This window comes from Lissotriton vulgaris, chromosome 4_1 (genome assembly GCF_964263255.1).
Source record: "Lissotriton vulgaris chromosome 4_1, aLisVul1.2, whole genome shotgun sequence".
In the NCBI taxonomy this organism is placed as follows: Eukaryota; Metazoa; Chordata; class Amphibia; order Caudata; family Salamandridae; genus Lissotriton; species Lissotriton vulgaris.
This window is the reverse complement of record NC_141691.1, coordinates 1,107,026,015-1,107,043,939: the sequence shown is the minus strand read 5'-3', so window position 1 is coordinate 1,107,043,939 and position 17,925 is coordinate 1,107,026,015. Positions and strand designations below refer to the sequence as shown.

General features: G+C 45.9%; 1 protein-coding gene and 1 pseudogene across 1 annotated transcript in view; one reads left to right on the top strand and one right to left on the bottom strand.

Moving 5' to 3' along the window:
* The window catches only part of GALNT4 (polypeptide N-acetylgalactosaminyltransferase 4), a 983,977-nt gene that overhangs the window by 223,684 nt on the left and 742,368 nt on the right, over nucleotides 1-17,925 (top strand). The window lies entirely within an intron of this gene.
* Nucleotides 1,809-5,946, bottom strand: LOC147722932 (uncharacterized; annotated as a pseudogene).

Genomic DNA, 17,925 nt, shown 5'->3' with positions numbered 1-17,925 from the left:
TCCACCCACCCATCCACCGAACAATCATTAATGCACCCACCCTGCATCCATCCCTCATTCATGTATTTTTATGACCATATAAAAATAAATTATAGACTCTAACAAGCCTTTAGGATCGATGTTGAAGGATGTGCCAGTTTACATATTGCATCACCCCTACCTTTTTATGCTGGAAACCTTCTACCGCCCATGTATTTGCCATCCTGTAAGCCCTAGGTATGTACTATACAACTTCACATACAAACATACACCAACATGCATGCAATAATAAATGCATATATCATGCTATTCCGCCTCTACCGTTTGTTAACATTTTGAAATTGTATAACCTTAGTTCAAAGAGTACATTATATTTGTGGTGACAGTTGTTAACTCATTTTCTGGAAAATGTTTATAAAATGAAATCTCTTGAAGGCGGTTGTTGCAACTATCAAAAAAGAAATTCTGAGAATTTTTACATTTCCAAAACCCCATGCCGTGAAATAAACGGGTGACCTGGAATAGACGCACACATTTCTGCAGCAGATGCTTTAACACACTGAACTATCTCAAGTCGTTTGTGCAAGCTAGTTTACTGGAACACAGAAAAACACACACTCTTACCTTGCTGCCGGTCCCGCACACGTCACAGGCTCACAGCGCCCCTGGCCAATCCTGGCACCAGGGGCACAGGTACCCTCTCGCCCGCAGCACGCCCATTAGGGCTCCTGATGGGCATGCGCAACGCCGCCAAAACACAAGTGCGCATGCGTGGGCACGGGTAAAAATTCACCCTCCGTCGCCACGCATGCGTACTTGTGTTGCCATCTGTACAATCATGTCAATGAATCAACATGACGCCCGCCCGACGGTCTGACGTCATGTTGATTCATTGACATGATTGTCATGAGGGAGCTGCGGGCGGCGTCGGGCAGGGGGGGCTACGCCCCCACGCCCCAATGGACGAACCGCGCCTGCTTATATTGTATTAATTTGAAATGCTACATTGTTCAAACTCCTCAACTTTATATTCAGTTTTCTTCAGCCTTTATGCATTGCCGATGGTTTAATCTCTCCCTTCCACACTTTTTTTTTATTTAAAAATATTTTTATTAAGGAAAAATTTTTGACATTGATTTTACCCCACCCTCCCGCAAAGGACATTTGGAACATACTTGAATAATGACATAAGTATACATACAAAATAATTGAAGGAGATAAATGAAAAAGCAATAAAAGCAACCACTAGTAAACAACTAACAAATTGCTTATGAATTTCCCAACAATTTTTAAGGAAAGAGAACAAAAAATGAAAAAGCTAAAGAGAAACAAACTGCAAAAAACAAGGGAAAGAGCAGTCGACTTTTTAGTTTAGTTAAATGCTTTATTCGGTTTGTCAGACACAACCATATAAGCAATTAATAAAAACAACACTTGTATCACTATTACAGAATAAAATCGTTAAGTTAACAAGTCTGAATAAAACACATACAAGAAGCAGAAAAAAAACAATAATTTCCATCTAACACAATATACTATACAATATTTCAGGTACTGAGCATATGATTCATACTAATCTCCTACTACAACTTTACCATAAATTTTTTGGGGGATAATAAGTTTGTGTGTAAATTATGCTATAAAGTGTCTAATGCAAATCGTTTCATTTAGTGCAACAATTAGTAAAATGTCAAGGAACCCCAACAAGATACAGTGTGCATCCATAGTTGCATGATGTGCAAAAGACCAAAATATATTATGAGCAATTAACCGCTACAAACTGCAAAATTATTATAGTATGTGCAAATTACGCTATAAGGTGTCTAATGCTAAGCAGTTTGTGCAAAACTTGCTAAAAAGCAAAGGAACATACTAAAGTGTCAAGAGCTAGGTAGTTTAAACAAAAACTTGCCAGGGAACAATGGGGCCATACTAAGGTGTCAAACGAATCATACTTGTACAATATGCATAAAGACTTTACAATTTTAATATTCGATCTAAATGCCTGCTCAAAGGATAATGGATTTCCTGGCAGCTATACATTTTAAAATATATGAAGCTACATAAAAACAAATGTCTGCGCTTTCTAAAGATGATATTAACTTCATTGCCGTTTTAGTGGAACAAACATTATATTTTAAAAAGATAGGTTTCAGATAAAATTTCCTAAAAGAATGATAAAATTTACAAAACATTAAGAAGTGACAGCAGCTTTGCCTCGAGGAGTTATCACATGGACATGTGGATGTAGTGCTTGTTTTCAAGTGCGGGAATGCCACAAGTTGGTGAACAATTCCCAACCTTAGTCGTGTTAAGAGAAAGCAATGGGAATTACGTGACACTAGAGTCAGATATGTCTGGAAACCTTTTCTTAGATTTAATTCCTGATAGAATGCAAAAGTAGGTTGTTTCCCAGACACTTTCACTCTGGCCTCCCTACAATGAGATAGAAACATTGTTTTTAACTCCTTCTTTGAGATCGATACTACAAACTCTGGTTTATTTATTTGTTTATTTATGTATTTATTTATTTAGAGGCTTTATATAGCGCTGGCTGGACCCAGGGGTATCAGAGCGCTTTACATTTTGAGACAAGAAGGTCAGTAAGACATGGGTCATACATAGCATCAATGAATATAAACAACATATAAGTCTCCGCCTGACATATTTCAAAATGATAAATATGGGAAATTAGAACACCGAAATGTGGGAGATGTGATAATCAAAAATAACCAGGCGTACATTGAAAAGAGAGCCGGAAAATTACAGAGGAGGATAGGGAGGTTGGTGGTCAGATTGGGTTTGTAAGGACGAGAGCAGGAGGGGCAGAAATGAGGGCAGAGGGTGGACAAGGGAAGGGGGGTGCAGGGAAGAGTGAAGGTGGTAAACAGGGAGGTGGAAGTGACGAGGAGGAAGGGCGAAGTAAGGCTGAAAAGAAGGGAGGGCGGATGCATCTGAGGTCGGACAGAATGTGGCCAGAGAGCAGATATGGATTATGGTCCCCAATATTTATTGAGGAGATGTAGTTTGAGTTCTTTTTTGAAGCTAGAGTAGGAAGGGTTGCAACGAAGGTCAGTTGGAAGGGCATTCCAAATGCATGGAGCGTTGCCGGAAAAGGATCGATACTGGGTGTTTTTCTTTTTTAGAAGGGGGGGATAAGAAGGAGGGTGTTTGTGCTTCTCAAGGAACAGGAGCAACCGGCTTTTGTGAGTTTGTTAGCGAGGTAGGTCTGTGTATTCTGGTGGAGAATTTTGTGTGTAATGCAGGCTGTTTTGTACGTGGATCTACCTTCCATGGGGAGCCATTTAAGGGTTTTAAGGGTAGGGGAGATGTGGTCGAATCGCTTGCAGTCTGAGGTAAGCCTAGCTGCAAGGTACAGCACAGATTTAATCGGTGCTAGGTGAATCTTGGGAATTCCGGTGAGAATGGCATTGCCATAGTCGATGCGAGAAAGAACTAGGGATTGGACTGCTAGTTTGAAATCATCGATAGGGATGAAGGGCTTGATTTTCTTAAGGTGGCGGAGAGTGAAGAGGGCTCCTTTGGCAGAATTATTGATGTGTGTCTTGATGGTTAGGAGGTCGTCAAGTGAGATACCTAGTGATTTGACTTAGGAGGACAAAGATAAGGAGCAGTTGAGGGCATTAAGGTCAGAGATCCAATTCTGAATGGGGAGCTGGTTGTATTTAGGGGAAAAAAGAATTGTTTCAGTTTTTTTAGGGTTGAGTTTGAGGTGGTTAATGTGGAACCAGGCTTGAATCTTGATCAGAGTGTTGTTGAGGTGAAGGATGTCAGCATGAGTTTTAATCTTATAATAGAGTTGGGTGTCATCGGCATAGAGATGGTAGTTGATCCCGGCTTGTTTAAGAATGAGTGTGAGAGGTTCCATGAAAAGGTTAAAGAGAGAGGGAGAGAGGATGGATCCTTGCGGAACTCCTAAGGAGATGGTGGTAGGGTTAGATAGGCAATTTTGGATTTTGATTTGTTGAGAACGGTGTTGTAGGTATGAGACGAACCATTTATGTCTCATACCATTTAGGCCGAATCGATCTCTAAGAACATTGAGTAGGGCAGAGTGGTTAACAGTATCAAACGCTGCAGAGAGATCAAGGAGGATCAGAAAGCTAGATTCACCATTGTCAAGTGAGTGGTGGATGTCATCAACAATGTTTAGCATGGCGGTTTCAGTGCTGCATCCTTTCCTAAAGCCAGATTGGAAGGGGTCTAGTAAGTTAAAGTGTTCAATGTGTCTCTCTAGTTGGAGAAGAACACATTTTCCAGTGCTTTGGAAAGAAGGGGAAGGTTGGAGATGGGACGAAGGTTATTGAGGTCGTTTGGGTCTGCCAAAGGATTTTTGATAATGGGGGTGATTTGGCCTAGTTGCAAAGAAGTGGGGACACAGCCGATGGCAAGGGAGCTGTTGATAATAGAGGTCCAGGTAGGGGTGATGATATGTTTGAGGTTTTGGACAAGTTTGGAGGGGAGAGGGTCTTTGGTGTGGGAGGAAGGCTAGAGTTTGGAAATGAAGTTAAAGACGTCTCTTTCCGTGACTGGCTGGAAGGTAAGCCAAGCAGCATTATTTTTCGTAAGAGAGTTAGGATGATTGGAGTCCAGGAAATTGGGGAGCAAGGAGGGGTGAGGGAGATCAGAGTTATGATGGGCAGTAGAGGGTTTAGGGGGAGTTCTGATGGAGGGTGGGATATTAAGAGAGGTGTTCGGATTGGTGGTAGGGATCGCAGTAGAGAGGAAGGATTGCTCAATAAGTTTAATTTTGTCTGAAAAAAAGAGAGCTATTTCTTCACATCAAGTCTTCGAGGCCAATGGGACAGGGGGAGCGGAAGCAGTTTGATTGCGCACAATGTTGAATAGTTCTCTTGGCCTATTCTGAGCTCGATCTAGTTGTGACCTGAGGAAGGAAGTTTTTTGTCTAAAGATGTGTTTTTTGTAGGACGATCTAGCAAGTCAGAGCCTGGCCAGGTTAGAAGGAGAGGGGTGCTGTCTCCATAATCTTTCAGTCAGTCTGAGTCTACGTCTTTCAATGTTTAGGTCTGTGTTAAACCATGTTTTGGAGGGGATATTTCTTTGTTTTTTGAGTGTGAGTGGTGCTAGAAGGTCAAGGGTAGTAGTGACAGCTTTGTTATGTTGTTCGGTTAGTTCATTCGTGTTAAGGGAATGAGGGATAGCGAGAAGCTGGGCCTGAAGTTTGGATTCAAGTAAGTCGGGAGGGGTATGACTGAGATTTCTGTACAGTTTTATGGGTTTAATAGTTTTGGACGGAGGGGTGGAGGCAGAGTTGGTTATGGAGAACAGGATAAGGTGATGGTCGGACCAGTCAATGGGAATGATGTTAGATAGAAGGGCTAGATCTTTGCTGGTAATGATAGCGTCAAGGTTGGCTCCTTTGGAATGGGTTGGTGACTGACAGATTTGTTTGAGGTCATTAATTTCGAGAAGGTCAGATAGGAGGGAGATTGAGGGATCTTTGGTATCATTCCAATGGAGGTTGAAGTCTCCCAGGAAGATGTTTTTAGATTTGGAAATTGAGGATTGCGTAAGAAGGTTAGATAGCTCGTCAATGAATGGGTAGTGATTTCCAGGCGGATTATATATATTGTGAAGGCGGATGGGGGGGGAATCCTGTATTTTGAGTTCGGCTACAAGGTATTCAAAGGAGGCATATTCGGCGTTATTGATAAGGGAGAGTTGTAGTTCGTCTTTGAAGATGATAGCTACACCACCACCTTTTCGGATGGGTCTATCTTTCCTAATGATGGAGTAGCCCGGGGGTGAGAGTAGGTCAAGAATGCTTGTAGAGTGTTCATTAAGCCAGGATTCTGTAAGGAACGCGATGCCGATGGATTCCAGAAGGATATTGCGATTGTACAGGAGTTTAAACCAGTAGTGTATATATCTAAGCCACGGAATGCGGGAGAAATGATCTAGCCTCATACAATCTCTAATGATCATTTGCGTAAATAGGGTTTCCGTTTTTGACCAGATTGAATGCCAAAGTGTCAAGGGGCGTAATGCGGCCAAATCTGAAATGTAATCTATTCCCACTTCCTCGTGAATAAGCTCCGTAGACGCGGAGGGGGGAACACACAACAAGCGCTTTAGGAACCTATTTTCGTCACACTGTAGCGACTTTCCACAATGGTGGCCCCAAATACCTGCTCCATATAACGCAGACGAGACACACCTAGCGTTATATATGGCCACCATGTCTTTTATCCTTCTATCCCCTTATTTGGTTGAAAATCTGAATATGCTTTTGGTGTTCCTACTCATTTTGAGGCTCACATTTTCGTGTTTGTTAGCCCATTTCCCATCCCCTGCAAATGTTATTCCTAGATAGCAGAGCATTTTAACAGTTTGTACTTTAGCGTTTTCAATATAGAAGGTTCTAGCTGACTTAGGTTTTTTCCCACATGACATAACATAAGTCTTGGTTTTGTTTATTAAAAGTTTCCTCCCTTTATAAACATTACAAAACTATCAATAAGTCATTGAAGTCCAATCTGAGGGTGTGATAGTAGAACAGCGTCGTTCACATATAATAAAATTGGGATGACTTTCCCATCTATAAGTGGGGCATCCGCAGATATCTGGGTTAGGGTTGTGCCGACCTGATTAATAAATAATGAAAATAAAAGAGGGGCCAAAACGCAACCCTGGCGGATGCCTCTTTGAGACCTTAAAAAAAGGTGTACATTCGCCACTTGGACCATAACGTACTTTACAGGATAACTTCTCATAAAGTCTCGCTAAGAAATGTACAATTTCCTTGGGTGCGCCCGGATCTAATAACGTAGGCCATAAAGTAGAATGATCTACAAGATCGAAGGTGCTGCTCAGGTCTGCGAAGCAGAGGAACAGGTTTCCCTCCTTAACAGTGGTGTATTTATTGATCACGAGGTCTAGATTGACGCACTGTTCCAGGGTCCCTAGACCTTTTCTAAACCCATATTGTACTTTGGATAAAACATCATGCTCTGACACCCATATTTCCAATCTATTTAACATGATCCTGCTCAGAATTTTAATAGAAGAATCTAATAGAGAGATCGGGCGATAGTTACACGCTTCAGATTTGGATCCTTTTTTAAAGAGAGGAATTATAAGCGACTGACTCCACGACAACGGGAACTGTCCTTCTACCGCTATGTTAAAAATTCTTGCTAGTATAGGGGCCCAAAGATTCATCTCCGCTTTATATAGGTCCACCGGAACCCCGTCGGTGCCAGGGGCTTTGCCTCCTTTACTGTTAATTAATCCTTCATATACCTCGTCTATACTTATTAGCAAGGGTAGTGACAACCACATACTATCATTACAACTAATTGTTTCTAAAACCAACCTATCCGGGTTAAAAATGTTTGTAAAATGTTCAGTCCATGAGTTACAATCAACATGCGAAGTAAATTCCGGCACCTTATCGTTCTTTAAAAAAGGGCTATTTATGGTCTTCCAAAATAGTTTACCATTTTTAGTTTCAGCTGCAAGGTTAAGTTTATTCCTGGCCTCCTCTTGAAGGTCTCTTTTCCTATTTCCTAAAGCTAGTTTATAATTATGTCGTACATTTTTAATGTATTAACATGTGTGTTCTGTACTCCAAAACACATCACCAAGCTCGCACTCAATCATCAATGCTCAAAATCAAATGTGCGTACTCTGTGAGAAGTTGGCCTGGTATATGATGTTCACTATTTTAGTGAACAACCCTTATGGTGATGGTTGTAAAGCCAACCCAGTAGACCAGCTATCCTGTTTCGATAAAGCCAAACCATTTTTAGCATCTAACCGCGAGGATTATAATGCACTTAAGAGTATATGGTATGGCAATATCCTATAACAGCTAAAGGACATGGTTCCGAAAGCTGCAGACAGGCCCAGCTCATGCTAGGGCACCATCTCACATAAAACCAAACACTCCGCCTTCAGGATTGTTAAGGCCTGCCATAGGAGTGACGTATAGGTGTATTTGTGTCCAGACATAAGGTTAGATATAGGTATACTATATCTAAGCAAGGGGTGATTACACCACCTTGCCCCAGCTGAGTGATTAGCCAGTTGTGTCGATTTGAATGGCCAGCCAGGGGTGGTAAAAGATATGCTGCATACCCTGGTAGGCCTTGGATGCACCTATGCCCTGGGTACCTATGGTACACTGTACAGGGGCTCATAAGGTGACCCAGTATCCAATTGGTAATGTACCTAAAGTACATTGTAGTGAATTTAGAGAGAGAGCAGCTGGGCTGTGGGTCTGATTAGCAGGCCCACAGCCACATTAAGTCGAAAACCAGTGAAGCAAAAAGCAAAAAGTGGGGTGACCATAGGAAAGCAGACCCTACTCTCCTACATACTCTTCTTATCTTCAAGGTATATTTATTTGTTCGATAATTTTTAACTATTTCAATCATAGTCTTTTCATTTTTCACTTCGTTGATTTATATTTCAAATTTGAGCCCAATGCATTTCGGGCGCACTGCCCTTCATCGGGGGACTTTGTAGCATCTGAAAGTATGTAATACAAATAGTCACTCGTACATTTCTACATCAATGTGTTGTTGCCACTACACCCGGTGTAAAGTGTGTAAAGTGTATAAACGTAAATTCATGTGCATGGTGGTTTAAGCTACTTTCCGTGGTATTTACGATCGGTTGTAATTAGGCTCATTCGTTATACTGCATGTGCCGGCTTTGTGATCTAATGTGATCGTATTCAAACTAAAATAAATCTGTGTGTCCAAGGTGATTTAGCCGAAGCTCATACGTATAATAGGCTGACCTGTTTGTTGAATCCTGAACGTGCTCGTTCTACGCAAGAATGAACACAAACATTCAAATTAGTGCACTAAAGTTTATCGGTATGCGCATTACTTTAACAAATTAGATTAGAGATCCGCTCTGTGTCTTACCGGTTGTTTTAGGCGTTTTGCGGCTCTGTCTTGTGCTTCGTTCGCGTCTTCCGGTATGTTCGAAATCTCGCGGTACGTTTCTATGTGGTGTTTGGTCCGGTCACGTGGGTGGGAACTAGAGAACAGACTTAGGTTGGGTCTGTTTCAAAAGAAAGACTTTCGTGCGAGTAGTGCACAAATGTAACCCGCGGATAAGTTGAATATATGTCGGCACGTAATGGTGTAAAGGTTGTGATATATATATGTGGATTGAACTCCAAAAGTGCATAAATATTAAATTAACATAACAACTAATTATATGTGGATGGTGAGGGCAACTCACGATTTTACATAGACATCTGTATGTTTGTACATGCAAAAACTCATTGTGAATCTCATTAATGCTGCTATATGCACAATATTTTATGAACAGTAATGTATAAACAATAATGTATAAACAATAATATGTAAACAATGTAACTAGTTCATGTTCAATTGCTGTACTGCTTTATAGAAAGCAGCTTAAGTCCATCCGTTCATTGAGACCCATCGGGTGAAGGGTGCATAAGTAGTTAATCCAAAATATTTCCCTTCTCAACAGTTGGTTGGTGTTGTCTCTTCCTGGTATTACATTGACGTTCTCAAGGATAGAAAATTTCAACTGACTTGGGTTATGTTTTGCTTCATTGAAATTTACCGCTATTGTAGATTTCATATTTTTCAATCTGATGTTGCTTTTGTGTTCAATTATTCTCGTTTTAATCTTTCTTTGGGTTTTACCAGCGTATGATAGGCCACAAGGACATCTCAGCATGTAGATTACATTACTACTATCACAAGTCCCAGAGGTCTTTAATTTCACTGGTGTTCCCTTTGTTGGATGATTGATGATGTTCTCTTTAATTATTACTCTACAGTTTCCACAATTGTGACAGGGTAATGTACCTCTGTGTTTAGTTCCTTCAGTTATCTTTTTTTCTTTGATTAGTTCCTTGAGTTTTTTAGCTCTTTCATATGCAAATCTTGGCAAGTGCGCCCGAAATGCATTGGGCTCAAATTTGAAATATAAATCAACGAAGTGAATAATGAAAAGAATATGATTGAAATAGTTAAAAATTATGAACAAATAAATATACCTTGAAGAGAAGAAGAGTACGCACATTTGATTTCGAACATTGATGATTGAGTGCGAGCTTGGTGATGTGTGTTTTGGGTACAGAACACACATGTTATTTTTTTTTTTTTTTTTTTTTTTTTTTGGAAGACCTTTATTGTACATACAGAAGAAATACACAGCTCTGTGTGCCTACAACCTGAAGGAGCAGGCCGGCAGCGTCAACGAACAGTGTCACAATATATAGGTATTAACCAGCGGCGGGAGCTTAACGTATCACAGCATGCCGCCTACAACCCAACAGGGCCGGCCGCGTCGCAAAGCGCACAAAGATGGTAAAGAATTGCGGTGTTGCATTCAGCAGTTAGTGAGTTGAGTTCAAAAGATGAACCTATGAGGTCTCATTTTATATTTTATTTTCAAACCTGTAATAACAAAATAGGAATAGGTGTAGTCAGTCCACCCCACTGGATGCCACCATACGAAGTATGTGGTATAGAGAATTGTGTGACGTAGGGTGAGGGTGTAGTGTTCTCTCTGAGAGATTTCTGGTGCAGTTGGAGAAGAATGTACCCTACCGTCAACTGAAAGTGGAGATGTTGTGGGGGGGGGATTAGTGTAGTCTGTGATCTCGTCTGTGATCTAGGGGGGGGATTATGTTGCCCGTCCGCGCGTATGCAGTGTGTGATGTACAAGGAAAAGGAGGAAAGGGTTAGTATCCCGGAATGCAGGAGGAAAGTGCTAACAACTGGTCCATACATTAGCGCAAGGACAAAGTGCTAGGGCCACCAATCACAGCGTAGCGGTCCCGAACCCGGGGCTATCCCACAGCACGCCAACTCCCGCTGCGCAGATTACTTAGGGGAGTGTATGTGTCTTGAGAAGGGAAGTGTGTCGGGCAGCTACTGGCAGCAAAGGGGTCAACACTCAGTAGTGCGCCACTGGCGCAGTAGTCCGAGCATTCGCAGCTAGATCGTCAGATGAGGATTCGTCTTCTGCCTGGACATGGAGTAGGTAGGCCGTGAGAGGGCCCCATAGGTCTTTGGGGCGCGATTTGTGGGGCAATAAGTCAGCGTAATTATGCATTTGATCCTGCCAGGTAGACATGGTAGTCAGCCACGTCTTGAATTTGGGGGCGCGGCCACGGCCCCATCTGCAGGCCACATGGCGTTTGGCAAGAAGAAATCCCAACGCGAGGAATTTCCGATTCTTTTTAATGGCCGGGGAAGAGAGACCTAGCAGGGCGAGCTTGGGGCAAGGAGCAATCTCAATCTCCATCATGACAGACAGAGCTTGAAAGACCTCCACCCAGTATGAAGCAACTGGTCGGCAAAGCCATGCCAGATGCATGAAGTTGGCCCCTGAACGATTGCAGCGGAGGCATCGGTCATTATCTCGCAGCCCGAATTTGTGCAATTTGGTAGGAGTGTGGTAGAGGCGGTGCAGGAATTTAAAATGGAGCAGGCGAAGGCGAGCATTTCCCGTCACTGAGTTCGTATGAGAACAGCTTTCCTCCCATTGATCATCAGTGAGTGGAGTACCAAGGTCATCATCCCAGTCGCGTCTAGCTCTGAAAGCGGGGGGAGTGGGAGCTGAGTATGCGTGGTTATACAGCATAGAGACCACGTGTGTCGGAGTGTCGGATTGGAGAAGACAGTGCAGGGGTGCCATGACCTCCGGTTCTACTGGAAAGTCAGGGGTAACAGCCTTAACATTCTGTCTTAGCCGGATGTAGAGGAACGTATCCATAATAGAGGGAGTATGTTCCCCGAAGAACTGGGCAGAGGAGCGGAATTGTCCTTGCACATATAAATCCCCCCATGTGTGAAGTGCCAATTTAGTGAACAGTTTGCGGCCCAATTCTTCCCTGGATATGCTTAACCTAGGATCGTGCGCGAGAGTCATGAGTGGGGAGTAGAGAAAGGCAACGTCCATGCGCACCGCAATCCTGTGCCAGGCCAACACTGTGCAGTCCACTGTGGAGGGATCGCGATCAGACACTCTGGCTTCTGTGAAGAGATAACCTGACGGTTTATCCGGTCTCATGTAACCATCCTCAACTGCGAGGTGTGCCATGAAGGGAGGAGGGTGGAGCCAGTAAGCAGCGAAGTGGGCTTGCGCACAATCATAGTAGAGTCGAAAGTTCGGAACGTCGAATCCACCTTGATGATAGGGCAGCATGAGCGTTTTCAGACCTACCCTAGCCTGCTTTCCGCCCCATATTAGTCTTGACAATTGGGAATCTAAAGCTCGGAAGAAGTGCGGTCCAGGGCTGTAAGGGATGTTAGTGAAGAGGTATAGCAACTTAGGAAGAATGACCATTTTAATCAGGGATATACGACCAGCCATAGACAATGGCAGATGGATCCATTTTGTAACGCTGTCTGTAATTTTATCCAGTACCGTACCATAGTTCGCCCTAATGAGGGCTTCGCGATTTCTAGTTATGTTGATACCCAAGTATTTTATCTCATCGCTTTCCCATATCAGCGGAAAGTCGAGAGGGAACTGCTGGGTTTTGTCAGTCAGGGAAAAGAGGGCCGATTTTGCCCAATTGATCTGTATCCCCGCAATGGCTCCAAATTTAGTAATTTCGCGAAGGAGGGGATTCAGATTTTCCTGTGGCTTGTGGACGTACAGGGTCATATCATCAGCGTATAATGAGACGAGAAGCTGTCTGTCTGGGTAATTCAGGGAGCGATGGTTGTGATGCTGCCGGAGTTTGGCAGCGAGGGGTTCAATGGCTATGGCGAATAGGACCGGGGATAGCGGGCATCCCTGCCGGGTACCTCTTTGAACGCCAAAGGAGTGGGACCTGGATCCATTTAAAAGGACAGCTGCATGTGGTTTGTGATATAACAGTTTGATCCAATCAATAAAGCTATAAGGAGTTCCCATTCTCTCCAATAGGGAGAACAGGTAATCCCATTCTAAAGAATCAAAAGCTTTAGTAGCGTCAAGGAAGATCGCAGCAGCTTCGCATCTAGGGGTAATGTCCTGTAAAACAGCCTGTAATGTACGGAGATTGTGAGATGTCGCACGGTTCGGAACAAAGCCCGCTTGGTCCGGCAGGACCAGTCGGTCCATTAGGAGATTAAGGCGAGCCGCAAGAACCTTTGCGAGGATTTTAACGTCGGAGTTCAGTAATGACAGGGGCCTATATGAATCACAGTGTTCCGGCGGTTTACCCGGTTTTAGCAGGGACGTTATCAGGGCTTCGCGCATGCTGAAGGGTAGGATGCCTTCTAGGGAAGCATAGTATAAGCGCTTCAATATAGGAGCGAGCACATGAATGAAGGTTTTATAGAAATCTATAGGCAGGCCATCTGACCCAGGAGCTTTACCCGATTTCATGGACATGATTGCGTCTTTTATTTCGTCCAATTCCAGTTCATGGTGTAGAAACTTCTGTTGGGACGGGCCCAGCCAAGCGATCGCTGTGTCCTCTAGGTATGCGCGTAAATCTAACGCCGTTTGTCTGTGGGAGGTATATAGTGTTTTGTAATGGCCAGTTAGGACACCAAGCTGGCTGGGGAGGTCTCTGTGTGGTATATGTTGATCATCCAACAGGGTGGTGACATAGTTATGGTGTCTAGGCGGTCTGACCGCACAAGCTAAGGCCTTGCCTGGTCTGTCACCCTCTCCGTATGTGCGCGCCATGTAAGGCTTCCCCAGGAATTTACACTCCTTGTCCGCCAATTCAGTGTATTCATTAAGCTTTTCCCTGAGTTGAGCTCTGACTGCATCGCCCTGTGCGCTATGAGACAAGTCACGCTCAAGGAGGCGTATTTCGGCTTCAAGCTTCCGCAGTTCGCCACGAAGGGACTTTAGGACACCTCCTCCTTTTGAGATACACCATCCCCTCACTGTGACCTTAAAGGCTTCCCAGACTGTGGTGAAGCTGGAGACTGACTCAATATTGCGTTCGAAAAAATCTATGATATCCTGCTCCAGTTCTGCTCTGAAGGCTGAGTCTGTGAGGTGAGCAGGGTTGAGACGCCAGCTTAAGTAAGGGGAGACATCTAGGGGGATACGTAATGATAGGAGGACTGGAGAGTGATCAGAGAATGTGCGTGTCAGGTGCAGAGAGTGGACCGCTCAGGGGGAAAGACCAGCTGACACGAAGATGTAGTCTAAGCGGGCCCAGGAGGAATGAACTGCGGAGAAGTGTGTACCCTGCCTCAGGGAGGGGTGTGAATGTCGCCATGCATCTACGAAGTGGTGTCCTTCCACAATGCTCAGTAGAGCGCGCTGGGTATTGGTGTAGTGGATCGATTGTGGATGAGATCTGTCCATTGCGGGTTGAAGGGCAGTGTTGAAGTCCCCGCCCAGTACAACGTGGGCGATGCCTAATGCTTGGATTTTGCCCCACATGGTAAGGAGAGCAGTAGGGTCATCAGTGTTGGGGCCATAGTAACAGGCAAAGAGAATGGTGTGTGCGTGAAGTTTTCCCCAGACCATGCAGTATCTCCCCTCCATATCAATTTCAGTACCTGCCGGGGTAAACCCCATACCTTTCTTCACTAGGATCGTGACACCCCTTGAGTAGTTGGAATATGATGCGAACACCCTGTAGGAGGCCCACCTAGAGGCGAAAAGGGGGGATCCAGTGGGTAATAAGTGCGTTTCTTGTAGCATGGCAACAGACACCCCGTGCCTATCCAGATATCCTAATACCTGCCGTTTCTTCCTCGGGTTGTTCAGCCCCCGCACATTCCATGACGCTATCTGGAATTTAAATGATGGTTGCATATCCGTCACATCACCCATTTCCATATCGAAAAAATACTGTGGCAAATAAACGCAGCAAACATAATCAAACAGTCAGCAGCAAAATCACAGGTGCGATTAGAGCTCAAGTCATCCCTTGTAAACCTTCCCAGCTTCAGAACAACATCAGTAACTGTGCTACAGGTTCGTGAACAGGCAACACCCATCCCAGTAACGGCTAACCCAACTTGCCGAAAAGTCCATAGTTTCATAACCTGAAATAGTCTGTATGAAGAGCTTGTAGCTGGCATAATAGGCATTTCAGCATGAAATCGAAGAGCCCGCCCACCCACTACGGCAACCCAAACTGGCCGAGAATTAGGATCCCACCCACCCACCCAGTACCCAAACATACCCACAACTAGAACTAGCAAAGAAATTACTCTCGCCCTAAGGAGGGAAGAGACATTAGGGGGCTCACCCATTGGGGATTGAATCTAGGGGCACCAGACCCGCCTTCCACCTCCCTACTTGCACCCGCTGACAACTAGGCGCTAGCCCAGTCAGCATTGCGGGACGGAGGTGGGTGATCAAGCACAATTAGACAGTATAGACCTTAAGAAATTAAAACAGTAAGGGCACCTCACCGGGGTTCATGGTGTATGGACAGCATCCCGGCAGCGCCCGCTAGAACACGGGCCATGCGATACCCTGGTATGGAAGCAAGGGGCCACCCACGAAATGTGACCCAGACATGTATGCCAATGAAGTTAGAGTCACACATCAGAGTCTGGTTAGAGTTAGTGGTGACTATGGGCAGCATGCAGCATAGTACATCAGTCCTGTTGGGACATAGGCGACGGCGATCGGGAGCGTCTCCTCTCCGCATCCGCTCCAGAGTGGCCTTTTCTCAGGTGTTTGAGAAAATCCTCCACCTGCTGCGGGTTTTGGAACAAGTGCTGTTTACCTTGAAGTGACACCTTCAGTTTGGCTGGGTAGAGCATGGCGTACGGGATCTCCTGGGCAAGAAGTTTCTTTTTTACGCCTGCAAATTTGCGCCTGGCCTCCTGGACCGCCGGAGTGAAATCCGGGAAGAAGGAGAGCGTAGTATTGCCATATTTCACTGAGCCCAGCTCTCGGGCGCGCCTCAGCACCGCATCCCGGTCTCTGTAGTTAAGGAAGCGCGCTATGATGGGTCTCGGCTGGGCTCCAGGGGGGGGGCGCGCGGCGAGGGACCGGTGGGCTCTTTCAACGATGAGATGGGATGAGAAGGCTTCTTTCCCAAACAGTTCAATCACAAGATTCTCCACGAAGATCTCCATCTTCCCTGTATTTGCCGTTTCCGCAAGGCCCAAAATGCGAACGTTATTGCGACGAGACCTCGCTTCCAAATCCTCGTTCTTTTCGGCGATAACTCTAAGAAGTCTATCCATCTGAGTCACTTGCCGGGCATTGGAGGAGGCTCCATCTTCCAGTGTCGAAATTCTGTCCTCAGTTTCTTTAATACGCGTGTCGTGTTGTTCCAGCTTCGCCACGACGCTGTCCATACGCGTGTTAATGGCGTCTACTTTGGCGTCGATAGACGAGAGGCTTTGCTTCATGCCCAAAAGGAGTGTCCTCCAATCTTCTCCCTGGGGGTCCGGGGGAGGGGGGCTCTCCTCCGTTCCAGGAGTCGATTTAGATGACTTCTTGGACTCGAATGGGATTTTCGACTGCCTGGCGTCGTTGCGGCCCATGTCTCGCCTGGGCGTCCGCGTGGCGGTGGGCGAAATGGCCGCCAGGTCGCGAATGGAGGTGAGGAGATGAACCGGACCTCCTGGTAGTAGGCTAGCGCGTTGATAGCGGATGGGTGACCACCCCACTGCACACTTCTGAAATGCACAGCGAGGGGTGCGGGGGTCCTGTAGCGCCGGCCGGAGTCCACAGGCAGGTTCTGGACAGGCGTGGAGTGGCGAGGTCCAGCCACACTGCAGGCCAGAATAACCTCCAGGTACCTGCACAGTAATTATCCGAAGACCAACCGACCAGGGAACAACCAACCGCCTCCAGCACCCGTGTCTCCACACCAATGGCGATGGGGTTGTGACCACTGCAGGGAGGAGATCGTTTCAGCAGAGTGGGGAAGAAGGTAAGGAGGTAGCAAGCCCTGGCCGAAGGGAGGACGGCCACAATCCGACTGCGTGTGAGCTGGGCGCCAAACGAACGGAGCAGGCCCAGGTTAGAACAGGCCAGCGCCAGAAGTCCTCCAGGCGGGTCCAGGCACTACCGGGAAGAGCACGCCGTCTCGTAATTGGCAGCAGGCTGCGGGCGGGAGATGCACAGTATCGGCAAGCAGGCAGGCCCCCCGGGCAGAGCGATGTGGCCTCCACCGGCACCAGAGCAGGAAAGTCTCTCCCGCGCTCGGGCCCAGCAAACAGTAAGGCCCAGAAGGGGGGGGGGGGGTGAGGGGGGGCAGCCGAGCACGATTCACGCCAGTGTGGTGCCCCCGGCGCAACTCACCTCCGACCACGCTGAAGCAAAGTCCCCCGGGGGGGGGGGGGGGGGCAGCGGGACAGCTCAGGTCGTCCGGCAGTCCCAGCGTCGGCCCCCCTCCGAAGCGTTGGATAGGCCACGGATCCCCGGTCTCACACAGCAAGTGTAGCGGACAGGCAGCAGGCCATGTACCAGCAGTCCGATCCGTTCCGAGTTTCCAGGCGGAGATTTCTGCACCCAGGCGGCCTCCGCTCAGCTGTAAGGTACCGATCGGTTCGAGACACCTTCACGAAGCCAGCGGTGAGGTGTTTAGGCGCAGTGGTAGGGTCAGGATGCATGTAGGATGGGATATTGTGCTCGATCGAGCAAGAGCCTCACATCAGTGCGGCCATCCTGGTTTGGCGCCACCTAGCGCCCCCCAGAACACACATGTTAATACATGAATTTACAATCCTTGTGCCCAGAAGGATTTCCAGCGCAGCACCACCCACCTTGATAAACAGGAGACATTAAGGCAAGGGAGAGTGTGACCCCACATACCAATTGGCCGTAAATTTTTAATGGTCATGTTATCTCGAGGTTTGGTGCTCAAGGCTTGTTTTAATTCACGTAGTGCCAATGTACAACCTTTATCAAACCACCCTGAACACATTACCTTAGATCCACTATTTCTTTTGGTAAATAGGCCTTCTATCGTTTCATTTATCTTGAGAAAACTAGTGAGCATAGAGTTAGGGTTAACATTATTGCTGA